The sequence below is a fragment of the Schistocerca americana genome, chromosome 2, assembly GCF_021461395.2.
Source record: "Schistocerca americana isolate TAMUIC-IGC-003095 chromosome 2, iqSchAmer2.1, whole genome shotgun sequence".
Lineage (NCBI taxonomy): Eukaryota > Metazoa > Arthropoda > Insecta > Orthoptera > Acrididae > Schistocerca > Schistocerca americana.
Window position 1 is genome coordinate 805,174,674 of NC_060120.1, and position 25,156 is coordinate 805,199,829.

General features: G+C 43.0%; 1 pseudogene; it reads right to left on the bottom strand.

The window, feature by feature from the left end:
- Positions 1 to 7,868: 7,868 nt before the first annotated feature.
- On the bottom strand, positions 7,869 to 7,986 carry LOC124597570 (annotated as a pseudogene).
- Positions 7,987 to 25,156: the final 17,170 nt, after the last annotated feature.

The following is a 25,156-nucleotide window of genomic DNA, read 5'->3' on the forward strand; positions in this document are numbered from 1 at the left end:
GGACTGATGACCTCAGCAGTTTGGTCCCATAAGACCTTACCACATTTTCCAAATTTTGGCTGAGCAGGTCCGTCTCTTGGTACAATGTTTGTTTCCCAATGGTGATGCTGTGTTCCAAGACTACATGACCCCCGTTGTTCGCATCGTCCAGGTCTGTTTTTGTGAGCACTAGGATAATTACCTGCTGGTCACTACAGCCGCGAGATCACAATAGTATTGAGCCTTTGTGGTGTACTTTGAAGAGAAGGATACGTGATTTCTATCCTCCTCCATCATCGTTACCGGAGCTTGACACCATTTAGTAGTAAGAATGGTATAAGATTCCCTGGAAACCCACACAGGACGTGTAATTATCCATTCCGAGACGACTGGAAGCTGTCTTCAATGCCAACGGGCTTTCTGCACCATATGAAACATGGTAATGTGTTTAGCGTTAGCTTTTCTTTTTCACATATTTTTGTCCGACCCTCTATGTACGTAGTTCGGTGGTCAGACGAAGATAGGACTGGACGAGCCACGTGCTCTATAGCAACAAGTTCTGCATCCTTTCTCGGTTCAAAATTTTACACTTTCTTTTCTACTGAATAAATGTTTATTATAAGTTATCTTTAATTTATGTCTATGGTCACAAACTTTTTGTTAACATATTACCGGTTTCGGTCTATAATGACTATCATCAGATCTTCCGCAAAAAATGGGAAAAACATAAATACATTAACAAAAAGTTAGTGACCATACACGTAAATTAAAGGAAACTTGTTGTATATACGGGTCACTGTTTTATTCGCCACAGTGTCGCAGCTTGTGAAATGTTTTACTGTTTCTTGGTTACGGGATTGTACTGAAGAAAATCTACTGCAAGAATATCGTCTGAAGCTCATAACGTAATATGAAACTTACGGAGGTGCATTTGAAAGCATTGTTATTTATTCCTGAGGCAAGAAACTGCTAAACCGTTCGAGTTAGCGCAGCAAATGTTATCTGCCGCTTTGCAGGCTACGTTAATTCCACGCAAGCTAGCGGTGAGCGGTGACAAACTGCATAATGGTTGCGACGAGTTGAAACATGCTTCGCAACGGACATTTTCGCTTCCTGCCTCCTCACCGTTGGGTTTCATCACCTGCCCTCGTCGCTCCCCTACCACACCATTATTGCTAATAGCTGACGTAAGTAATATTACTGATACCTTTTCTTCGGTTTTGTGTTGACTTACTTTCCCAGAATCTCTTGACTCATTAGCGTCTGTTTCTAGATGGAGACAAAAATAATCGAATTATTAACTAGAATTACTTTTTTCCCTTCTTCTCAATGAAGCAAAGGTCTTTGTGATAATCTTCTATGCACTGTCCACAATTTTCGTATTCACTTTTCTCACTGGAACTTATCCATACAGACACTTTGAAATAGAACTCAGCTCTTATTGACTCGTGTTTCGCTGGTGTTCCACTAACACAAATGTTCTTGGTTTTCTCTGGCTCTTTATGCTTATAAGATGGTTCAAATGGCTCTGAGCACTATGGGACTTTACATCTATGGTCATCAGTCCCCTGGAACTTAGAACTTCTTAAACCGAACTAGCCTAAGGACATCACACAACACCCAGTCATCACGAGGCAGAGAAAATCCCTGACCCCGCCGGATGCTTATAAGTAAAGAACTGCTGAGGTAACTGCTCAAAAGATGACGTCTGTACTCATTATGGCTTCAAGAATGTAATCCTTCCTTCAATTCATGTTGATCCCTTCCATCACATCTCCTCCACCTCAGTTTTTTGTTCCACACGTATTTTGATTACCTGTTGCAGAGTATGTTGTGTTTTCTTTTCAAAAGAGGATAAGACTTTAAGATTATATGTTGTACGTTCCTACGATATATCGTCCTACGTTAAGCTCTTTCCCGATGCTTGCAAAAAATATGATTTTCGGGATGCGCCTTCTAGCGATATTCAGTTATACATCTGAGTTTACATATAAACAACTACATAAGGAGATGTGTGATTAAAAATTCTGAGTCAAGATAGCAAATATTCCTTTACTGATAACTAGGTTCAGCTCGTTGACGAGACATTTTCAGATCAAATCGAGCGATGTTGCTCAGTGGCTAGCATACTGGACTCGCATTCGGGAGGATACCTTTGAAAGGGCACTGCCGATTTCCTTCCCCTACCTTCACACAATCTGATCCTGTGGTCCGTCACTAATGAACCCGATATCGACGGAACGCTACACTCAATCTTCTTTCCCTCTTTTTTCCTTCAGACCCATAAAAATTTTTACTCAGTTCTGTGTGTATCAGTCACCAAGCATTACACCTCGTCATAATCTGTTGAGATGAATCGCTCTTGTTGTCACGACATGCTAAAACAGAAGGTCGTCGTGGTTAAATAACTTAGAACGTTAGCCATGTGAATGATAATTGGTTAACGGTGTAAATTATGTAATAATGGCGACCTTCTACTTTAGTAGTAGAGCTTAACAGATTGCGACGATGTGTGATCCCTGGTCGCTGATACCCACTGAATTAAGCAACAATTTTTATTGCTGTGAAGAAGGATCGTTAATGAGCTGAAGCTAGTTATCAGTAAAAGAAGTTTTGTGATCTTGTCTTGCGATATTTATCTACATATTTTAACGTAACAGATCGCCTGTCTCCCTCCGTATCTGACATTGTCAAACAACAACAAAAATGTAAGGCTTCTTCTAGATGGCTAGTACAATACGTTCTAATCTCACCTGGAGTTGTTCCATTTAATTCATCTAGTAACAAATTCTAGATATGTAAGTGGTTATTTAAGCATTTGCTTGAAAACTTTCGACATCCTTAACTAGAGAGTTAACGCTGATAAGATCTTTTTTAACTAACTGAAGCATATTTGGTCAATGTACACCACCTACATTATGCATTTAACTACAAATGATGAATGTGCTACGCTAGGTGACGCTTGTACAAACAATTAGGATGAAGTGATACACCATTGTTGAATTGTCGTATTACAAATGGATACTAAAAATTCATTGGACTAATAATAAATGAAGAGCTTTTCCACCGAATCAATGAAGAATGGAATATGTGGAAAACAGTAGGATGAGAGGACATGTTGTGGCGGTACGCCACATAGCGTGATAAAAATGATATTAAATAACTTCGCAAGTATACCAAAACTGGCGTCGTAACGAAATATAAATATTATCACTTTCCAGGAAAGTAACAAAGAGTCTGTAATCAATTAATATGATCTGCGAATGTAATTGCAATCTCTGGTTTTTTGCAAAAAGATCTCCCTCTTCCCTTTTGTTTCTTCGTAGTGTAAGAAGCCATTTTGTGACGAGACACGAAAACGTGTAAGTTTCATGTAATATTTAGCCTAAATATCATCAAATATTACTTAAAAGTGCTGGAAGTTTTCATATGCACCAGGTCCTATATTCATGAAGTGATAAAATTAATTTCTTTATGCAAATTTTACAGGGGAACATTGGTGCAGAGGTCAACGCCATTGTTCTAAATGCTAATGGCACAGAGTTGTAATAAATATCTTAATATTCTCTAATTTTGACAAGTAAAAATAAAAGTAAATGTAAGACATTTCTCTTGAGTAGCGATTCTTCCTTTGCGACAATAAAAGTAATCAATATTTCCAGTACTGAATCATTTTTGAGTAAACTTTCAATAGAATTCTTTCGATCCTCGTTTAACGAAATCATGAGAATCTCCTAAGCCTTGCATTTTCACAATAGCAAAATTAATTGATAAAAATCAGTTTTACAACGAATACACTTATATATCTAGAATTTTGTTTGCGTGTTGGACCAAAAGCCCTGAAATGTTAAAATTCATTTAAGTAGTACACTGTAGTCAGAAAGTGGAGGCATCCTTAAGTACAAAAACACCGTGTCGGGCAAATTAACTGCGAGAAGCTTCACAACTGAACCACTGACGTAAATAATTTTCCCGTCGTGAAGCAGGCACAATCAAAATAACTTCAACTTTTCATAATATATAAAAACCAATATGTAAAGAATCACCAGAATGTGTTAAGGTATCATGCAACATACTCAATTATTCTTGATGGAGCTGTAGAACGCTGGACTTACTAGGGGAAGGGGTAGATTTGAATGTATGGAGAAAAATAGATTTTAAGTGCTAATGTGAGGTGATGAGCCTGAAGCAGCAGAGGATGTCGTCGCGGGCCACATCAAACCAGTCTAATTTCTGATACGCAAGAATGGCGAGGATGATTATTGTAAGCTGGTCGTTGTGACCACGCGGTTCTGGGCGCTTCAGTCCGGAACCGCGCGACTGCTACGGTCGCAGGTTGGAATCCTGCCTCGGGTATGGATGTGTGTGATGTCCTTAGGTTAGTTAGGTTTCAGTAGTTCGAAGTTCTAGGGGACTGATGATCTCAGATGTTAAGTCCCATAGTGCTCAGAGCCATTTGAACCATGATTATTGTAATGTGCTTCACGCTGCGAGACTGTAAGCAGCGTGTTCAATAACGGTAAAGGTATGTTAAAGAGAATTTGGAAAAAAAACTACGTTTTATTTGCTCGGTATGTGTCTGTGTAGCTTTACAACGGTTGTTGCTTTCGTAAAAAGACTACTGCTTTCTGAACGACGCCTTTACTGCGTAGCGTCTTAGTCATATGCAATTGTTGAGAGTGTATAAAGTTTCTTATCAGTGCCCTGTCACCCCAAGTTCTTTACTCAGCTGTGGCGTCCTATCAGTAGGTGCACACCTTCTGTACGGTCTATCAGTTGCTTTTGCAGCAACGACACGCACTATCCTACGGTTATCGAAATGGAATAGAAATGTTGGAGGCCATGTCTGTAGGACGCTTACGCTCGAAAAAGATCACCTTAAAAACGAAAATAAATAATCAGTGATAGTAAAATATAGTTGGCAGTTCAATATTGAACCTATGTCCTCGTTAAAATCTGCAGAAAGTGCAAAGAAGGAAAGTTTCTAAGTTAAATCTCAGGGTTAGTAAAAACACAAGAAGATGGGATAAAGTACAAAAGAAATTAAGACCTCTAAAAGCAAGCAGAAATGGAATGTATGAACGATTACGGTACATCAGAAAATGGGAAATTAAGTTTTTGGCCAATTAGTATGATCAGATACCGCAACAATCATTAAACAGGTTTTTTATAGCAAAAAGTACAAAATAAAACAATCAGTGAAGCTAGGAATTAAGAGAAAGGAAAGCAATACGGTACGAAATTGCATTTATTAATTACAAAATTTTAAGGTTTTCAAGAGGAGAAAAATAAAAAAAGAAGAAGGGTGCTGGACGAGGGAAATGTGTAAGCCTAATGAGCTTTTGGAAAGCGAGGCAAGACAGGGTGGGTTAGTTAACATATACTCTAGAGATCCAAAAGAAGAAGAAGAAAGCTGGTAACGTCTAAAATTTCGTTCCAGATAGAACACTGCGTTGCCTGTTTTTAAGATGAGACCGGTTTTCCAATCATTTTCAGAACACACAACACTTACAGTTGACCTGTTTGTTAAATTCCTTTTAACTGCAACAGATTATGTCCACGACATGCGCTCGCGTAAGAAGCAATTAGTAGTTCAAAAGTAAGAACAAACATCCACGAACAGCACAGCTGATCTATTTCTCCATTTTTTCTGAACTGGACTAAAACTTCACTTTACTTCCGAACTCTAAGGCGTTATATTAAAAGCTTTACTTTATCAAGAGAAAAGTGTTTTGCTATGTGATTATAGCTGTCCTCTATCGAATACCCGAAGATGGACGGTAAATATTTCTAAACCAAAGCCTTTAATAAAATCCATCATCGCAACTGAACTACCCAAGAACGACCCACGACCACTCCTCCCAGCTTTACTTCCGCCAGTATGAAAGGTCCCGAGTTCGAGTCTCGGTCCGGCAGACAGTTTTAATCTGCCAGAAATTTTCATATCAGCGCACACTCCGCTACAGAGTGAGAATTTCATTCTGGAAACACCCCCCAGGCTGTGGCTAAGCCATGTCTCCGCAATATCCCTTCTTCCAGGAGTGGTAGTTCTGAGTTCTGCAAGGTCCGCAGGAGAGCTTCTGTGAAGTTTGGAAGGTGGGAGACGAGATACTGGCTGAAGTAGAGCTGTGAGGACAGGCTTGGGTAGCTCAGTTGGCAGAGCACTTGCCCCCGAAAGGCAAAGTTCCCGAGGTCTAGCCTCGGTTCGGCACACAGTTTTAATCTGCCAGAAAGTTTCACATCAGCGCACACTCCGCTGCAGAGTGACAGTTTCTTTCGATAATAAACGGAATATTATCTGAAATTCTCGCCACCCGACACTGTTCTCTCTTTGGACCATTCTGTTTATTTTTCCTTGTATTTTCCTTAATTTCTTTTTTTTTCTTTTAGTTTAATGTTAAGTATTTCTTCACGATAAAGGATGACAGGTAGAAAAGTTACGGGATAAAAATTTATTAAAATTCTTGATCAAGGTTTCGGTATATATAAATATACCTTCATCAGAAGTAAAAAATCTAAAATTACATCATGCAATGGAGATTAATAAAACAACTGTGCGAAAAGCGTCGTCAATTGTTGATGTAATTTTAGATTTTTTACTTCTGATGAAGGTGTATTTATATATACCGAAACCTTGGTCAAGAATTTTAATAAATTTTTATCCTCCAACTCTTCTGGCTGTCATCATTTATCGTGAAGAATTTCAACAGTTGGTTTCAGACATGTTTAAAATCTTGAAATGTTAAGTATATTACGTGCGGCGCAAAAATGCTAGTCTTCTACCACTATGGACCAGTATAATCTAAAAGTTTCGATGCCCCTGCTGTAGATGTTAAAAACTGCAGGGAAAGAGAGATTGAAATACATCCAAAAAATAACTCAGGACGTTTGCGTGCAAGTGTGTAACTATGAGATAGCCCAAGAGAAGTATTCGTGGCGGGTCCATCAGATCAGACGTACGTGAGACTGATGAGTGAAAAAAAAAAGTGTTGCTCTTTTCGATAAAATCTTGAGGGAAGAAAAACTGCACTGGGCACACCTATGAGCTGCGTTAATTTGAAATGTGTCAGCGAGCAGTAGCGCGTCCGCAACGGCCTTCCCGCCTGCACCACAGGGTTGGACGGTTTAGCCGGAGACTGGTTCCCCGGAAGGCGGCTGCGCCACGTCACGGCCAGCTGAGAGTGCTGCGTGGCGCAGAGCATCTTTGAATTTCTGGGCGTGTACCGCGGCCCGCTACGCAGCTGTCGCCCGCCTAGCCCCTAGAGCGTAGCACGAGCTGGAGCTGGAACAAAGGAGCGGTGCGCGCTTCCAGTGAGGACTCCCCTGTCCGGTGGCCGCGTCTTGCGGTGGCGCGGAAACCACGTGCCTTCCTGGGGGCTCGTGGCCCACTGGTGAAGGGAGCGCGCGCGGGAAAAGGTGACACAAACCAGCATGCTGCACCGAGATTGCGCAACATCCAACGGTCGGACAGGGCACGTATTTCAAATGTCCACGACATCACGCAACAGTCACAGTGTCAGACAATATTTAGCTCCTGTAATTTATGTTACATCAGTTTAAGAATGGGACTGCGGCTGGTGGATGACATGCAGAAAACAGATATCCAACATCAGTAAATTTATGAAATAATTTTATTTTGCTACCAATTTCGCCGCCTCATTGGAACCACTTCAGGCCCCTATAGCACAGCACTCCGTCTTCAAGCCACGAGTAGCCTACCGGGACCAACCGACCGCCGTGTCATCCTCAGTGGAGGATGCGGATAGGAGGGGCGTGGGGTCAGCACACCGCTCTCCCGGTCGTTATGATGGTATTCTTGACCGAAGCCGCTACTAATCGGTCGAGTAGCTCCTCAATTGGCATCACGAGGCTGAGTGCACCCCGAAAAATGGCAACAGCGCATGGTGGCCTGGATGGTCACCCATTCAAGTGCCGACCACGCCCGACAGCGCTTAACTTCGGTGATCTCATGGGAACCAGTGTATCCACTGTGGCAAGGCCGTTGCCCTCAGGCCCCTACGCAAATCGACAAAATCGTCAAGTTTATGATAGAATACAAATTTGTCATAGAACAACTGTCATTATTTAAAATAAATTTGCAATAGATATGCGTTAGTAAAAAGTATAAAAAGACAGGATAAAGCAAAATGCTTGACGTACAAACACTGGAGACTACAAACTGTCATGAACCTATTGGATGTATTAATAAAAATCGCTTAAACAAAATACAATATTAACAAAATGGTTCAAATGGCTCTGAGCACTATGGGACTCAACTGCTGAGGTCATTAGTCCCCTAGAACTTAGAACTAGTTAAACCTAACTAACCTAAGGACATCAGAAACATCCATGCCCGAGGCAGGATTCGAACCTGCGACCGTAGCGGTCTTGCGGTTCCAGACTGCAGCGCCTTTAACCGCACGGCCACTTCGGCCGGCTATTAAAATAACATTACGATGTACAGTTAACATTGCTATATTTTAGTAACTAGGAGAGCCTCATAGAAAATTACCCTGAATTACGTCATACAAGCAATAGTATCATATGCAGTTGTTATACTGTAACGAAACGTCATGAAGACAGAAAATCTATCTTAAAATATTTGGAAAAGTAAGGAAACGAAATAATGACAACATGAGTACCATAACGGAAGAAGACGAACTTATTAAAATGGTGTAATTGAGTTGTGAAGGAATGCAAGAACTGCTAAATTGAATATAAAACCAGAAATGAGAACCATGCATTCAGCCACTTCGGCCGGCTATTAACATAACATTACGATGTACAGTTAACATTGCTATATTTTAGTAACTAGGAGAGCCTCATAGAAAATTACCCTGAATTACGTCATACAAGCAATAGTATCATATGCAGTTGTTATACTGTAACGAAACGTCATGAAGACAGAAAATCTATCTTAAAATATTTGGAAAAGTAAGGAAACGAAATAATGACAACATGAGTACCATAACGGAAGAAGACGAACTTATTAAAATGGTGTAATTGAGTTGTGAAGGAATGCAAGAACTGCTAAATTGAATATAAAACCAGAAATGAGAACCATGCATTCAGCTCAAAGCAAGAGCCTGTGTGCGAAAACGTTTTTTGTGTCGTGAAATTAAGAGGTAAAACAAATGAAGGCCAACACAGTGAAAACAAAGTACTAACTTTAAACCCGTAACATGTAGCTGTGATAAACATGTCCTACTACTCGTCGTCCTTCAAATAACGTAATCAAAGATAAAAGATAGAAAAGAAAAATATATAACTATAAGTCATCAACAAAGTAAAATTTAAATTGTATGTTGATTTGAGCGAAGAAGAAATTGAACTCCAAAACTCAGTCAACACTTGTAGTAGCAATTACTATATAATGGAGATGTGAGAACCGCTGTGCTAAGAAATCTTTGTCAGTCTTTTAAACTATGATAAGCATAGAGTACAACGCTCTATGAGGAAAATTGATGAGTTAAAAAATATTGATTCCGTATGTGGCTTTGTCACCAGTTTAGGCTATTTACTTTTAATGTGTGTGTTTGTATAGCCAAACAGTAACATCGGAACATCGATTACGGCACACACTGCCTAAAACTAATATGGTTGTTATTCGTCCTTAAGATTCAGTGGTCGTACGTATGGCGCCCGAATTGACAAATGAGCCTCACTTGCCACCAAACAGTGAACGTGTGCAGTAGTTTAATGTTATTATGCAAAAGATGTCAACAACATTATACACTCAGCTCATGAATGTGTTGATTACATACATACGAGGGACTTCAAAAAGCATGGTACACATTATTATGGTACGCCAAGTACCTTTTATTGAATGTTGCAGTTCGAAATGAGGGATATGTGAAACTGTTTTTCATCACAGCTACCAAGTCTTTGCGAACGACGGTCAGAAAATTCTACCAGTTGATAGAAATTCGCTCTTTGATCACGGAGAAATTCGAGAACAGCTTTGTGAACGCACTCGTTGTTGGGAGATGTCCGCAGATGTTCATTCAGCTTACGGAAAAGCCGGAAACAACACGGTACAATATCGCGGGAGCCATCGTGAGCACAGTTTCCGATACACCAGACGATTCTGGATGACAGAGTAAGCACTGCTTACTGAGATGAGCGTCTGCAGAGCGATGTCCTTGATAATTACTGTACGATTGCTTTGTACGCAAGAATCAAAAATGGCTCTAAGCACTATGGCATTTAACATCTGAGGTCATCAGTACCCTCGACTTAGAACTACTTAAACCTAACTAACGTAAGGATATCACACACATCCATGCCCGAGGCAGGACTCTAACCTACGACCGTAGCAGCAGCGCGGTTTCAGACCGAAGCACCTACAACCGCTCGGCCACAGCGGCCGGGCCGCAAGAATCGTATTGTCCCGCGCACTTCAACTATGGAGTGCAACTGCAGTTGTCGCTCCCTTTCACTCGGGTATTGCGTTGCCGCTGATACCCGCACAGTAACTGAATTGTGCTTGCTGAAAAAAAAAAAAAAAAACGAACATGTATACTCTCTTCTGATAATGTGCCACTCTCGTTGCACAACGATCTTACGTAGCACAACATGTGTAACTTATTTTCTGAACTCCCTATGTACATATTTGACATTTTTAAAATTTTGACATCCGTGGCTAAATCTATAACTACATACGTACTCTGCGAACTCCTGTGAAGTGCATGGCACAGCGTACTTAGGATGATACGATGTATTAGAGTTAATTCCTGTTCCAGTCGCGTATGGACTGCGGGAAAAATGATTACTTAAACGCGTCTGTGCTTGCTGTAACTAGTCTAATATGATTTCGGGATGGCTATGGGAGCAAAAGAAGAGGCTGAAGAGTACTTCAAAATTATTTCTCATAACACCGATCCTTGAAATTTTATAAGTACATTCTCGCATGAAAATTTGCGTCTATCCTCAAGAGTCTGCCAATTCACACATTTCAGCATTTCTTGACGCTCTTCCGTGAATAAAACTTGTGACTATTCCTACTTCCCCTATTTGTATACATTCAGTATGCCCTGTTACTTCTATTTGATATGGGTTCCACATACGTTAATAATATTCTACGAGGAGTCATTCAAGTAACAAATTTCCATTGTAGAGTGACTGCATGTCTGCAGATGTCTACCAATGAACTCTAATTGTGAACCACTGATATTATAGTCATAAAGACACTGCCTTTTTCGTTTTGTGAAGTGCATAATTTTATATTCCAGCACATTTAAACGAAGTTGCAAATCTTTTCCATGACTTTGAAATCTTATCAAGATCTTATTGAATATTTCTGTAACTTTATTCAGACTGCTTCATTGCAGATAACAGCATCATCTGCGAGATGTCATAGATTGCTGTTAGCATTGTCTGGCACGTCATTTATCTGCAAGATGAACAAGAAGAGTCCCAACTCATTTCCCTGGAAATTGGAAATTTGTGGTAAGATCTTATGGGACCAAATTGCTGAGGTCATCGGTACCTAAGCTTACACACTAGTTAATCTAACTTAAACTAACTTACGCTAAGGACAACACACACACCCATGCCCGAGGAAGGACTCGAACCTCCGACGGAAGGAGCCGCGCGAACCATGACAGGACGCCCCAGACCATACGGCTATCCAGCGCGGCTCATATCCCTGGAGGACGACTGAAGTTACTTCTACTTATGTCGATGGCTTTCCATACATGTTAGCATGTTCCGTCCTGTCTACCGTGACATCCTCATCTCGTCCACAAATGGTATTTGGTACCCGTAAAACCTTTGGTGTGTTACCAAGTCAAATGTTTTTCAGAAGTTAAGAAACACAGGAGAAATTACTAAGCCTAGTATTATCACTATTACTATTGCTAATACTACAGTCATCACCATTGATATTACTACTAAATCGTCCAAGTATGTCTACCTCCATCATTATTATTACCACTATTATGATCCATAACCACAGAAAACTACCTGTTTAACAGTTTTTGCATCAGAGGATCTTCAGTCACTCAGTGAGACCCCAGTGCATAGGTTCACGGCAGTCTCCTGGGCGTTGGAGAGAGAATCTGAACTCTGTCATTTTCAGTTTATAGAATAGTCTTAATTTACATACTTTTTCGCCAGCGTACCCTACTCCAGGGCGCGTTGCAACACTCGAATGTGACCACTTCCTTGACTCCTGTCTCTCGATTCCTCGGGTGCGCCGACTGGCAGTTCATCGGAGACGCTGTTCTAATAGTGCAACGAAAGCACGATGGTTCAATTTATGATTTGACTCCCATGCAATTTTGGACACTGCATCAATAGTCTTGTCGAGCAGCCGCCACGTTGACTCGTAGTGCAGAGTTTCCATGACATTTGGTATTCCACGTTAAGTTGGTTGGTTGATTTGGGGGGGGGGGGGGGGGGGGAGGGGACCAAACAGCGAGGTTGGTCATCGCTCCCATCGGATTAGGAAAGGATGGGGAACTAAGTCGGCCGTGCCCTTTCAAACGAACCATCCCGGCTTCTGACTGAAGCGATTTAGGGAAATCGCGGAAAACCTAAATTGCACGTTGAGAGCTGCTATCACCTAGCACTAGCTACGCCCACGTACAAAGGGCATTCTGAGACGGTGTGTGTACTCTTTGGAGTGCCTTCTCCACAGGTATATTCGTTTGTTTCTTTCCTCCTGATTCGCTGCAAGTACGTGGTATATGGGCAGCGATCCGTTAGAAAGTGGGTCATCCCTCATGAGCGGCTCAGGTGTACTCCGAGTTTCTGTCTGACTTTTCGTAAGGAGTTGTACGTTCGTTCTTTTCCGGCGCTATCTCAGTGTTCTTGCCAGAGGAGGACGCGGTTTCTTAATTGTTTTCGGCCTGCGTTCCTATGATAGTCTGTATGTGAGGGTAGTCATTTATGTTTAAACGTTACATAGTTACTTTCTCACGTATTTGAAAGTCAAGTGATCATATTTCGAGTATTGCTTGCAGCGTCTCCACAGACTCAGTGCCAAGACCTCGTGACTGCCTGACTTCTCGTGCTCTGTTTATTGCTTGAGTGGACGTTGCCAATAGCAGCCTGAGTCCAGGCTGTTGCACAATAACCCGCAGCAGTTAAAACGCCGTTAGTCTGCGCATTTCTAAACTATGATATGAGTAGTCTGATGGTGCGGTCATAAATTTTCTTCCACGCGTGCTTTCTGTAGCTCTGACTGCCGATGCATAGCGTACACCACACGACGTAGTGACCTTTTCCAGGTTCTGCTAATTGCACAGAATTTCTTAAAGATGTTTTTAGGCAACGTCAGCGGTCATAAAATAATATTAAAATATAATAAATCAGTCTATACCTTGTAAAATATTTTTTTTAAAAAAAAAACGTTGTCTGATCAACCTCATAATCCTCACAGACTTCTGGAGCTGGTGACATGGAGCACTAACTGCTCTTGGCTGATGTGCAGCGTATGACGCTGGACTGCTGAGGGTAAAAGTGGCGTATGGCGTGACTGTAGACGTAATATACTAGCACTCTGGTACAGAGAGGTGCTGAGTGAACAAACCAGCCCGTCACGCGTTAAACGACTTTGAACGTTGATGATAACCGGTGCAAGACACACTGCTCATAACGTATCCGAGATTACACAAGAATTCGGCTTTTCCAAACCGACTGTGTCAATGGTCGATATTCAGCTTCCCTGAGATATATTTACAGCACGCCTAAACCGCCGCACTGGACAACCACAAAAGAACACACGTCACGTCGCTCCGCAGAGCCATTGACGCCCTACCGTCAGCCGATTCACCACCGACCTCAATGTGGGTCGTCAGATACCTTTTCTGCCAGGGTGGTGGAGGATACCTTGTACTACTGCGCTAAAGCTATGAAGAAATTGGTATAGGCATGCCTTTTCGGAGATATGTTAACAGGCAGAATAAGGCGCTGCGATCGCAATGCCTAAATATGACGACAAGTTCAAAAAAATGGCTCTGAGCACTATGGGACTTAACATCTGAGGTCATCAGTCCTCTAGAACTTAGGTTTAAGTAGTTCTAAGTTCTAACCTAAGGACATCACACACAACCATGCCTGAGGCAAGATTCGAGCCTGCGATCGTAGCAGTCGCACGGTTCCAGACTGAAGCGCCTAGAACCGCTCGGCCACACCGGCCGGCTGACAACAAGTGTCTGGCGCAGTTGTTAGATCGGTTACTGCTGCTACAATGGCAAGTTATTAATATTTAAGTGAGTTTGAAGGTGGTGTTGAAATCGGCGTACGAGCGATGGGACACGGCATCTGCGAGATAATGATGAAGTGGGAATTTTCCCGTACGGCTATTTCACCAATGTACTGTGAACAGCCGGCCGCTGTGGCCGAGCGGTTCTAGGCGCTTCAGTCCGGAACCGCGCTGCTGCTACGGTCGCAGTTTCGAATCCTGCCTCGGGCGTGGAAGTGTGTGATGTCCTTAGGTTAGTTTGGTTTAAGTAGTTCTAAATTTAGGGGACTGATGATCTCAGATGATAAGTCCCATAGTGCTCAGAGCCATTTGAACCATTTTGTACTGTGAACATCAGGAATCCGGTAAAACATCAAATCTCCGATATCGCTGCCTACAAAAAAAGCTCCTGCAAGAACGGGACCAATGACGACTGAAGAGAATCGTTCAACGTGACATAAGTGCAACCCTTCCGCAAATTGCTGCAGATTTCAATGTTGGGCAATCAACAAGTGTCAGCGTGCGAACCATTCAAAGAAACATAATGGATATGGGCCGTCGGAGCCGAAGGACCACTCGTGTACACTTGTTGAATGCACGACACAAAGTTTTACGCCTCGCCTAGGTCCGTCAACATCGACATTGCACTGTTCATGACTGGAAACATGTTGCCTGGTCGGATGAGTATCGTTTCAAATTGTTTCGAGCGGATGGACGTGTACATATATGGAGATAACCTCATGAATCCATGGACCCTGCATATCAGCAGGGGACTGTTCAAGCTGGTGGATGCTCTGTAATGGTGTGGGGCGTGTGCAGTGGGAGTTACGTGGGTCCGCTGACACCTCTGGATTCGACTCTGACAGGTGACACACACGCAAGCATCCTCTCTGATCACCTGCATCCATTCACGTCCACTCTTCTTAGTTTAAACACTTCAGCTGTCCACCAAGCTCCCCAGACATGAACATTATTGAGCATACTTGGGATACGTCTAGACACGACTCTGACAAGCGATAAGTACGTAGGCATCCTGTTGATCACCTGCATTCATTCATGTACACTGTGCATTCCGACGGATTTCTGGAATTCCAGCTGGACAATGCGACACCCCACACGTTCAGAATTGCTAAGGATTGGATCCAGGAACACTCTTCTGAGTTTAAACATTTCCGCTGCCCACCAAACTCCCCAGACATGAACATTATGGAGCGTATCTGGGATGCCTTGCAAAGTGCTGTTTAGAAGATAGTTTATTCCATGTCACGTCTTGTTGCTGCACTTTTGCGTGCTCACGGGGGCCCTACACGATATTAGGCAAGTGTACCAGTTCCTTTGGCTCTTCAAGCAGCCGACGAACGTGTCCGTATGCCTTTCCATGGCTTTTGGCCCCTCTGTGCATGTTTCTTCGGTGGACTCTCAACACTCACTCTGCTATCCAGATTTTCTACAATTAGTTTCGTGTGGTCGTGTCCTTTTGTAGTCGCTCTGGAATTCTCCTCGACTCTTTACTGTCATTACTGTTGCTATAAGGGGCAGTGAAATGAAAACGAGACAGATGGAAAACAGTAAATAAACTGGGTATTATTTTAAAAGTAATCTCCATAACTGTTAATACCTTCATCCTACTGTGGCCTAAGACGGTCAACACCTCCATGGAAAAATTTTCCTATGGAACATTGATTGTACTCAGCCGTGCACCTCTTTGGTTCAAATGGCTCTGAGCACTATGCGACTTAACTTCTGAGGTCATCAGCCGCCTAGAACTTAGAACTAATTAAACCTAACTAACCTAAGGACATCACACACATCCATGCCCGAGGCAGGATTCGAACCTGCGACCGTAGCGGTCACGCGGTTCCAGACTGAAGCGCCTAAAACCGCACGGCCACAGCAGCCGGCCGTGCACCTCTTTGTCCGATGAAAATCGATGCCCACAAATGTCTTTCTTCAGGGCTCCAAAAACAGGAAAATTGCATGGTGAGAGGCGGACTGTACGGAGGGTGTGTAAGGGCTTTCCAGCGAAACTTCTGCAGTGTACTCGAAGCAACCTTGCTAACGTCACGCCCGTGCCCGCTTTCGAGTGAAGTCTTTTTTCCATCTGTCTCGACTTGTGGCCTAGTTTTTCTCATCGGTTGTTTGACTATTCTTTATAGTTACTGATTTACAATCGAACTATAATGCTTCCCTTCGTTGAAGCGGCATTGGCTATTATTGTCGATATGTAAATGATATCACAATGCAAATTAGGTAAGGTTTGCAATAATCTGTTACGTCAGAAGAATGCTTTTTCTCTTGTAATCACAAACCTCGGCCAATGGACATGGAAATGTGCAACACTGTGTTTTATTTCGGTAAGTACTCCTATGTGTATCACTTCCTCGGCCTATACAGGTATGTACCTCTCCTAATGTACCAGGTGATCAAAAAGTCAGTATAAATTTGAAAACTGAATAAATCACGGAATAATGTAGATAGAGAGGTACAAATTGACACACATGCTTGGAATGACATGGGAATTTATTAGAAAAAAAACAGAAGTTCAAAAAATGCTCGACAGATGGCGCTTCATTTGATCAGAATAGCAATAATTAGCATAACAAAGTAAGACAAAGGAAAGATGATGTTCTTTACAGGAAATGCTCAATATGTAAACCATCTGTAGTCGAGGAATAATGTTGTGAACAGCACTGTAAAGCATGTCCGGAGTTATGGTGAGGCATTGGCGTCGGATGATGTCTTCCAGCATCCCTAGAGATGCGACTTCAGGTAACCCCAAAGCCAATAATCGTACGGACTAAGGTCTGGGGACCTGGGAGGCCAAGCATGACGAAAGTGGCGGCTGAGCATACGATCATCACCAAACGACGCGCGCAAGAGATTTTTCACGCGTCTTTCAATATGGGGTGGAGCGCCATCCTGCATAAACATCGTACGTTCCAGCAGGTGTTTATCAGCCAGGCTGGGGATGATGCGATTCTGTAACATATCGACGTACCTCTCACCCGTCACGGTAGCAGTTACTGACGTTTTGCTGTCCGGCGCCATCTGTCGGACATTTTGTGAACTTTGTTTTTTTGGTTCTAATAAAACCCCATGTCATTCCAAGCATGTGCGTCAATTTTTACCTCCCTATCTACATTATTCCGTGGTTTATTAATTTTTCAAATTTATACTGACTTTTTCATCACCCAGTATATGAGGGAATGATATGAAAATATAATGGGATGCAGATAGGTGAAAGACTAACCCACAGATGCAAAGCAGTAGACTTGTCGAAGCACAGCACGAGAAAGCTAAGCTCAGTGTTTGTCTCAGGGGGCTGCAATAAGATCGATTCGGACGAGAGTAGGGGGTTTAAGTTGTCCTTCATCCATTGGGAGACCAGCGGTTTTTATACGGAACGTTGTCTCCGAAAAGCAGCCATGTTTCGGCACTAATAATAGGGCTCAAGAGAGATTCTGTAGATGAGCCCTTGTTGATATGTAGTAAGAAGTTGAAAAATGAGTTAAATCATTGTGGATAAGACTCCTGGTGTGTTATTCAGAGTTGATTTGGTTAGTGTAGTATCGAATGTCGATGTAATTATTATTATTTTGGAGTAATAAGATGATGAGTGGGTGGTAGTTGCAACCGTCCATCATATTTTCGTATCATACTCTCATATATGCTGGGAGAGGTATAGATAGGGCGAGGAAGTGTGACACGCAGGAGCACTTATCAAAATAAAACACAGTGGTGCACATTTACATGTCCATTGGGCGAGGTTTGTGATTACAAGAGAAAAAACACTCTTCTCATGTCACAGGTTATTGAAAATTTTATCTAATTTGCATTCTGACCATAGTCTTGCACCTTACCGGACAAGCTTCAGAGCTTATTTACAAAAGCAGGACGATATTTCTTTGCTACCATAATTTTATGGAATGGAGATAAATCACTGCTTTCTATGTTATGGGGTCTTGGCCACCGGGTTGTGCCATTTGTGATTGTTGTTGTTGTTGTGGTCTTCAGTCCTGAGACTGGTTTGATGCAGCTCTCCATGCTACTCTATCCTGTGCAAGCTTCTTGATCTTACTGCAACCTACATCCTTCTGAATCTGCTTAGTGCATTCATCCCTTGGTCTCCCTCTACGATTTTTACCCTCCACGCTGCCCTCCAATGCTAAATTTGTGATCCCTTGATGCCTCAGAATATGTCTTATCAACCAGCCCCTTCTTCTTGTCAAGTTGTGCCACAAACTCCTCTTCTCCCCCATTCTATTCAATACCTCCTCATTAGTTATGTGATCTACCCATCTAATCTTCAGCATTCTTCTGTACCACCACATTTCGAAAGTTTCTATTCTCTTCTTGTGCAAACTATTTATCGTCCATGTTTCACTTTCATACATGGCTACACTCCATACAAATACTTTCAGAAACGACTTCCTGACACTTAAATCTGTACTCGATGTTAACAAATTTCTCTTCTTCAGAAAAGCTTTCCTTGCCATTGCCAGTCTACATTTTATATCCTCTCTACTTCGACCATCATCAGTAATTTTGCTCCCCAAATAGCAAAACTCGTTTATACTTTAAGTGTCTCATTTCCTAATCTAATTCCCTCATTTGTGATATGGCACAGTAACTGAAAAAATACGTAGGTTTGAAAACAGTCAGTGGCAGCGAAAATTCAGGTAAGGTAATAGAAAGTGAGGTAGAAAATTTTGAAGGTGTGTAGGTTACTTGCAATAATAACATGGATGCATATAACTGAAGATGAGGTGGCGATGGCGGGTAAAAATATAGGAATACGACTGCAATATAAAGACAATCTTTCTGCACACGTTTTCAACTATTGATAAGACACCTGGCTATCTAGGTCTCATTGAAGGCAATTCTCCGATCCCACGGGACAGAACACATGTGCGAGTCGCGAATTAGCCGCTTAATATTCCCACTTGTTCCGGGGCCTCTGTAGCGCTGTCGACTATTGTTGCGGCAGGAGCGCATGCCAAATACGGAGACAATGGCCCGGAACAGGCCGCAGCGGCCCATGTGGCCGGCTAACCCAGCCAGCGACGAGCGCTCAAAGGAGGTGAAAAAAAGGCCAGGAAGCTGCACAAAGGCGCCGTGTTCGCAGTTACACTCTCCACTCCGGCGTTCACTCGTCAGCTGCGGGCCCATTCAGAGAGCCAGCGAGGGGAGCGGCGGCCATTTAAATCAGTGTCCTGCACAGCGCAACGCGCTTCAATAGTTCTCGCGAGCGCGTATGCGATATCAGGGCCAGAACTGCTCGTACACCTGTTGCTGGATGTGGCGGTGTGACGTAGGCAGCGCTCGTTGTTCCTCTGTTTCTGTTCCTCTTCCACTGCTCTACGTCAGTCCCTGTGTACGCTGTTTCTTCTGCTTTGCACCCCTCTCACTCTTCCTTTACTCCCTTCCCCCCCCCCCCCCCCCCCTAACACTCCATCACCCCTCTGCTCAAACTGTTTGCGCGCTCGCCTCTGTGTGTGTGTGTGTGTGATATCAATCCAGCGCCTAGGGGAGCTGACAGGAAGAGAAGGGGGAGCCAGACATGACCTAGGTCAAGCGCTCGGCCGCAGAGAGCGTATTGTTTGTATTCCGCACTGCCTGCGTTGCTTCCCGGCTTCCCCAGGGAGTGTCGCACTCGAGGGCATCTGGTGCGATCTCACGCGTGTACCACATGTGCCCTACACTCTTGTACAGCTGGCTTGTCGCCTCTGCTGAGTGCGTCGTAAGTTCGCAAAGCGCCTTACTTGTTAGGATATTGCAGTTATCGGTAGTACACAAACACTGTCCTGGAACACGGTAGCAGTTGCAGCGTAGTGACAATGAAAGTTCGATTTTTAATCTTCCGCTTAATTTAAAACTTGAAAATCGTTTTACAGTTAGAAAATTTGGAAAACTTATTTTTGGTCAAAATGGAGCACAAATTACCTTGACTATACTCGTCCAGTGGCTCATAATGGAAGCACTTAGCGAATTCCAACAAACTTTAGGCACAACTTCAAAACTTTCTTAAACTCTTTCCTTCTTACTTGCTTAGGGGTAAACATTTAGTACATAAACTCATTTCTAAAGTAATCAGACAATCAGACTTTTGAAGCTTCACGATAAATGATGACAGCCAAAACAGTTGCAGGATAAAGATATTTCGACCCTGTGTCCACAATCATGTTGTATAAGTGGAGTTGATGCCTTAGCTACTGACGACGCCTTTGGCACAATTGTTTTATCAATCTCCATTGCAGGATGTAATTTTAGATATTTTACTTCTGAGGAAGGTATATTTATACACTCCTGGAAATGGAAAAAAGAACACATTGACACCGGTGTGTCAGACCCACCATACTTGCTCCGGACACTGCGAGAGGGCTGTAAAAGCAATGATCACACGTACGGCACAGCGGACACACCAGGAACCGCGGTGTTGGCCGTCGAATGGCGCTAGCTGCGCAGCATTTGTGCACCGCCGCCGTCAGTGTCAGCCAGTTTGCCGTGGCATACGGAGCTCCATCGCAGTCTTTAACACTGGTAGCATGCCGCGACAGCGTGGACTTGAACCGTATGTGCAGTTGACGGACTTTGAGCGAGGGCGTATAGTGGGCATGCGGGAGGCCGGGTGGACGTACCGCCGAATTGCTCAACACGTGAGGCGTGAGGTCTCCACAGTACATCGATGGTGTCGCCAGTGGTCGGCGGAAGGTGCACGTGCCCGTCGACCTGGGACCGGACCGCAGCGACGCACGGATGCACGCCAAGACCGTAGGATCCTACGCAGTGCCGTAGGGGACCGCACCGCCACTTCCCAACAAATTAGGGACACAGTTGCTCCTGGGGTATCGGCGAGGACCATTCGCAACCGTCTCCATGAAGCTGGGCTACGGTCTCGCACACCGTTAGGCCGTCTTCCGCTCACGCCCCAACATCGTGCAGCCCGCCTCCAGTGGTGTCGCGACAGGCGTGAATGGAGGGACGAATGGAGACGTGTCGTCTTCAGCGATGAGAGTCGTTTCTGCCTTGGTGCCAATGATGGTCGTGTGCGTGTTTGGCGCCGTGCAGGTGAGCGCCACAATCAGGACTGCATACGACCGAGGCACACAGGGCCAACACCCGGCATCATGGTGTGGGGAGCGATCTCCTACACTGGCCGTACACCACTGGTGATCGTCGAGGGGACACTGAATAGTGCACGGTACATCCAAACCGTCATCGAACCCATCGTTCTACCATTCCTAGACCGGCAAGGGAGCTTGCTGTTCCAACAGGACCATGCACGTCCGCATGTATCCCGTGCCACCCAACGTGCTCTAGAAGGTCTAAGTCAGCTACCCTGGCCAGCAAGATCTCCGGATCTGTCCCCCATTGAGCATGTTTGGGACTGGATGAAGCGTCGTCTCACGCGGTCTGCACGTCCAGCACGAACGCTGGTCCAACTGAGGCGCCAGGTGGAAATGGCATGGCAAGCCGTTCCACAGGACTACATCCAGCATCTCTACGATCGTCTCCATGGGAGAATAGCAGCCTGCATTGCTGCGAAAGGTGGATATACACTGTACTAGTGCCGACATTGTGCATGCTCTGTTGCCTGTGTCTATGTGCCTGTGGTTCTGTCAGTGTGATCATGTGATGTATCTGACCCCAGGAATGTGTCAATAAAGTTTCCCCTTCCTGGGACAATGAATTCACGGTGTTCTTATTTCAATTTCCAGGAGTGTATATACCGAAACCCTGGTCAAGAATTTTAATAAATCTTTATCCTGCAACTGTTTTGGCTGTCATCATTTATCGTGAAGAATTTCAGCAGTTGCTGTTTCAGCCAAGTTTAAAATCTTGACGTTTCAAGCTGTTTTATGCTTGTGAGTTCTTTTCTTTAATGAATCTAGGGTTTGCTGGTACTGTTGGTACTGTCATATTTTTAACACCCCTCCCCTCTTCGTCATCAGCAGTGTTTTAACACACACATCTGGATAACGACTACCTGTTCACCTATCCACGTTGCTCTTGCAAATTTGTTATTGTCATCCATCCACCTATCAATAGCTCGCCGTCTTTTTATATATCTGAAAATCAGCAAAGACTTGGTGAACCTACTTTTGCATCCCGCCTGGATACTCGGTGCGTGGGTCTGCTCCTGTAAACTGAAGGGTAGGCCGAATGTAGGAAGTGAGTAGGAGCAGGAAAAGGTGAAATGCTTCGGTACTGCGTATAGTTTGTAACCTCCCAACATTTAAAAAATAATACGTATATAACATTCACATTTAGTATAACCTACCAACACATAAAATAATTATGTATAGCATTCACATTCAGCGTAACCTACCAATAATAAAATGTGACTAATCTCTCAATAAAATTGTGGCTCACTTATAACCTTTCAATAATTGACTGTGAATCTAAACTGGTAAATCTGGACTTCAGCAGTGTTGCGTCATGGTCCTGAAAGATCATTCTGAATAAATTTGAAATTCTTACCTCAATGAAGTCGCCGGATGACGCGTATATATCTGCTCCTATAAATTTTTTTTCTGGCGCAGCTCAGTGCAATGCTGGCCGATACATTTTTCATGTATAAAAGAAACAACTCATTTTTCTTGACAATAATCGGGATGACTATGGATTGGAGAAATTAGTAAATTCTTTAAATTGAGATGAATGATTGTCAAAAGTTAATTTGTTTTAAGAGAGATTATTATTAAGAGATTTTTTAAAAACATTTTACATGGGACTTGATATAACAACAGTACATATCCGCGAAGCTGCTTTTACCTTCTACTAGATCGCTCAGGCACCGCCATCGCTCCCCACGACCGGCCCCTGCCAACTTGATACACCAGACTCCTAGCAACTACTTACTACTACTGCCACACAGTTCCTACTGCATACAACACTGCTCTCTGGTCTGAGATTCTCTTATAGCTTACATATCGCAGGCAGCGCGTGAGCAATCCATCGAAATAACATCTGCTCAAGTGCGCTAGCAACAAATTCCTTAGTCGTGGACCTCTTACAAGGTTATAACTCTTTTACTTAACTTTGCGTACAGATGAGCACGAAAGTGCGAAGCCGTTCATCAGTCAAATCTAACAGTGGCTAGAAGTTACAGAGGCAAAATCTGTAGTGGCTCGCCCACTATGAAATAGGAGCAATGTTGCTTGGTCGACTACTCGGAATCAAATGGGTTGAATCCGGAGCGTCGCTCGTAGAGCTGCACAGCGACGGCTAGAGGGCGCTGTCTTCGGTGTCGGTGTCTTAGTGCCAACCTACGAACTTGCACATCTACCATCTCTTTTTGTGGGTTTATTTGGTGGCCTACTGCACCACAGACACAATCGGCAAGATTTATCTACAAAGACATACAGTCCACCATGAATAAAACTGGTGTTTTTAATTTACCAAGGGTGTGGCTGGTATTACATACGAGAGAGAAGGCTGTGTAAACAAGAGGGATGCAGCCAGCTGCAGACTGCCGACTCCATCTTTGCAAAACATTGCGTAGCACCAACATACAGGATATTTCAAAAATATTCGATGCGTTTTCAGGAGACTATATTTATTTATTTACACGTCTAGTTCCGTAGGACCAAATTGAGGAGCAAATGTCCAAGGTCATGGAACGTGTCAGTACATGAAATTACAACACAACAGGAGTAACAAAAAAATGGTTCAAATGGCTCTGAGCACTATGGGACTTAACATCTGTGGTCATCAGTCCCCTAGAACTTAGAACTAATTAAACCTAACTAACCTAAGGACATCACACACGTCCATGCCCAAGGCAGGATTCGAACCTGCGACCGTAGTGGTCACGTGGTTCCAGACTGAAGCGCCTAGAACCGCACGGCCACACCGGCCGGCCAGGAATAACAGATAAAATAAAATATTTACGAACCCAAAAAAAATCAAGTCATAAGTTTAAGTAACTGCAATCAACAATGTAAAATATGAATCAGCTTAATTTTTCAAGGAACTCGTTGACAGAATAGAAGGAAACTCTTCGGTTTCGATTTGAAAGCGCGTGGACTACTGTTAAGATTTTTGAATTCGATTGGTAGCTTATTGAAAATGGATGCAGCGGTTTACTGCACAAGAGTTAACGAAGTGCGATCCAAATGCAGATTGGATTTCCGCCTCGTATTAACTAAGTGAAAGCTGCTAATTCTTGGGAAGAAGCTGAGATTGTTAACAAGAAACAACAGTAAAGAATATATATATATATATATATATATATATATATATATATATATATATATATATATATATATATATTGAGAGGCCAACGTCAGAATACCCAGATTAGAGAACAGGGGTCGACAAGAGGTTCGCCAACTTACACCACTTATTGCCCGAACTGCCCTGTTCTGAGCGAAGAATATCCTTTGAGAATAGGAAGATTTACCCCAAACTATAATACCTTTTGACGTACGTGAATGAAAATAAACAAAGTAGACTAATTTTGGTGTATAACGATCGCTTACACCAGATCCCGTTCGACTAGTAAAAATGGCAGCATTAAGTCTCTGAACGAGATCCTGAACGTGGGCTTTCCATGACAGTTTAATATCTGTCTGAACACCTATAAATTTGAGCTATTCAGTTTCGCTAATCAATGCTCATTCTGTGAAATTAAAATGTCGGGTTTTGTTCAATTGTGTTTTAGAAACTATGGTTCAAATGGCTCTGAGCACTATGGCACTTAACTTCTCAGGTCATCAGTCCCCTAGAACTTAGAACTACTTAACGGGCTCCGGAAAGGCTCAAAATCATGAAAAGTTCAATTTTTACTTTTTTGCGTTTTCTGAATCTGCAGACTATTACATTTTAATAGATATATAATTTATTCAATTCCGAAGACTACAACTATTTTTAAATTTTTTTTTGAAATGTGTTCTACATGGGCGTGACCCACTGTGGCGCTGTTAAACTGCTGTCAAATGGTGTTATTATTAACGTCCGTGTTCATCAGGTACATTTTAGTGATGT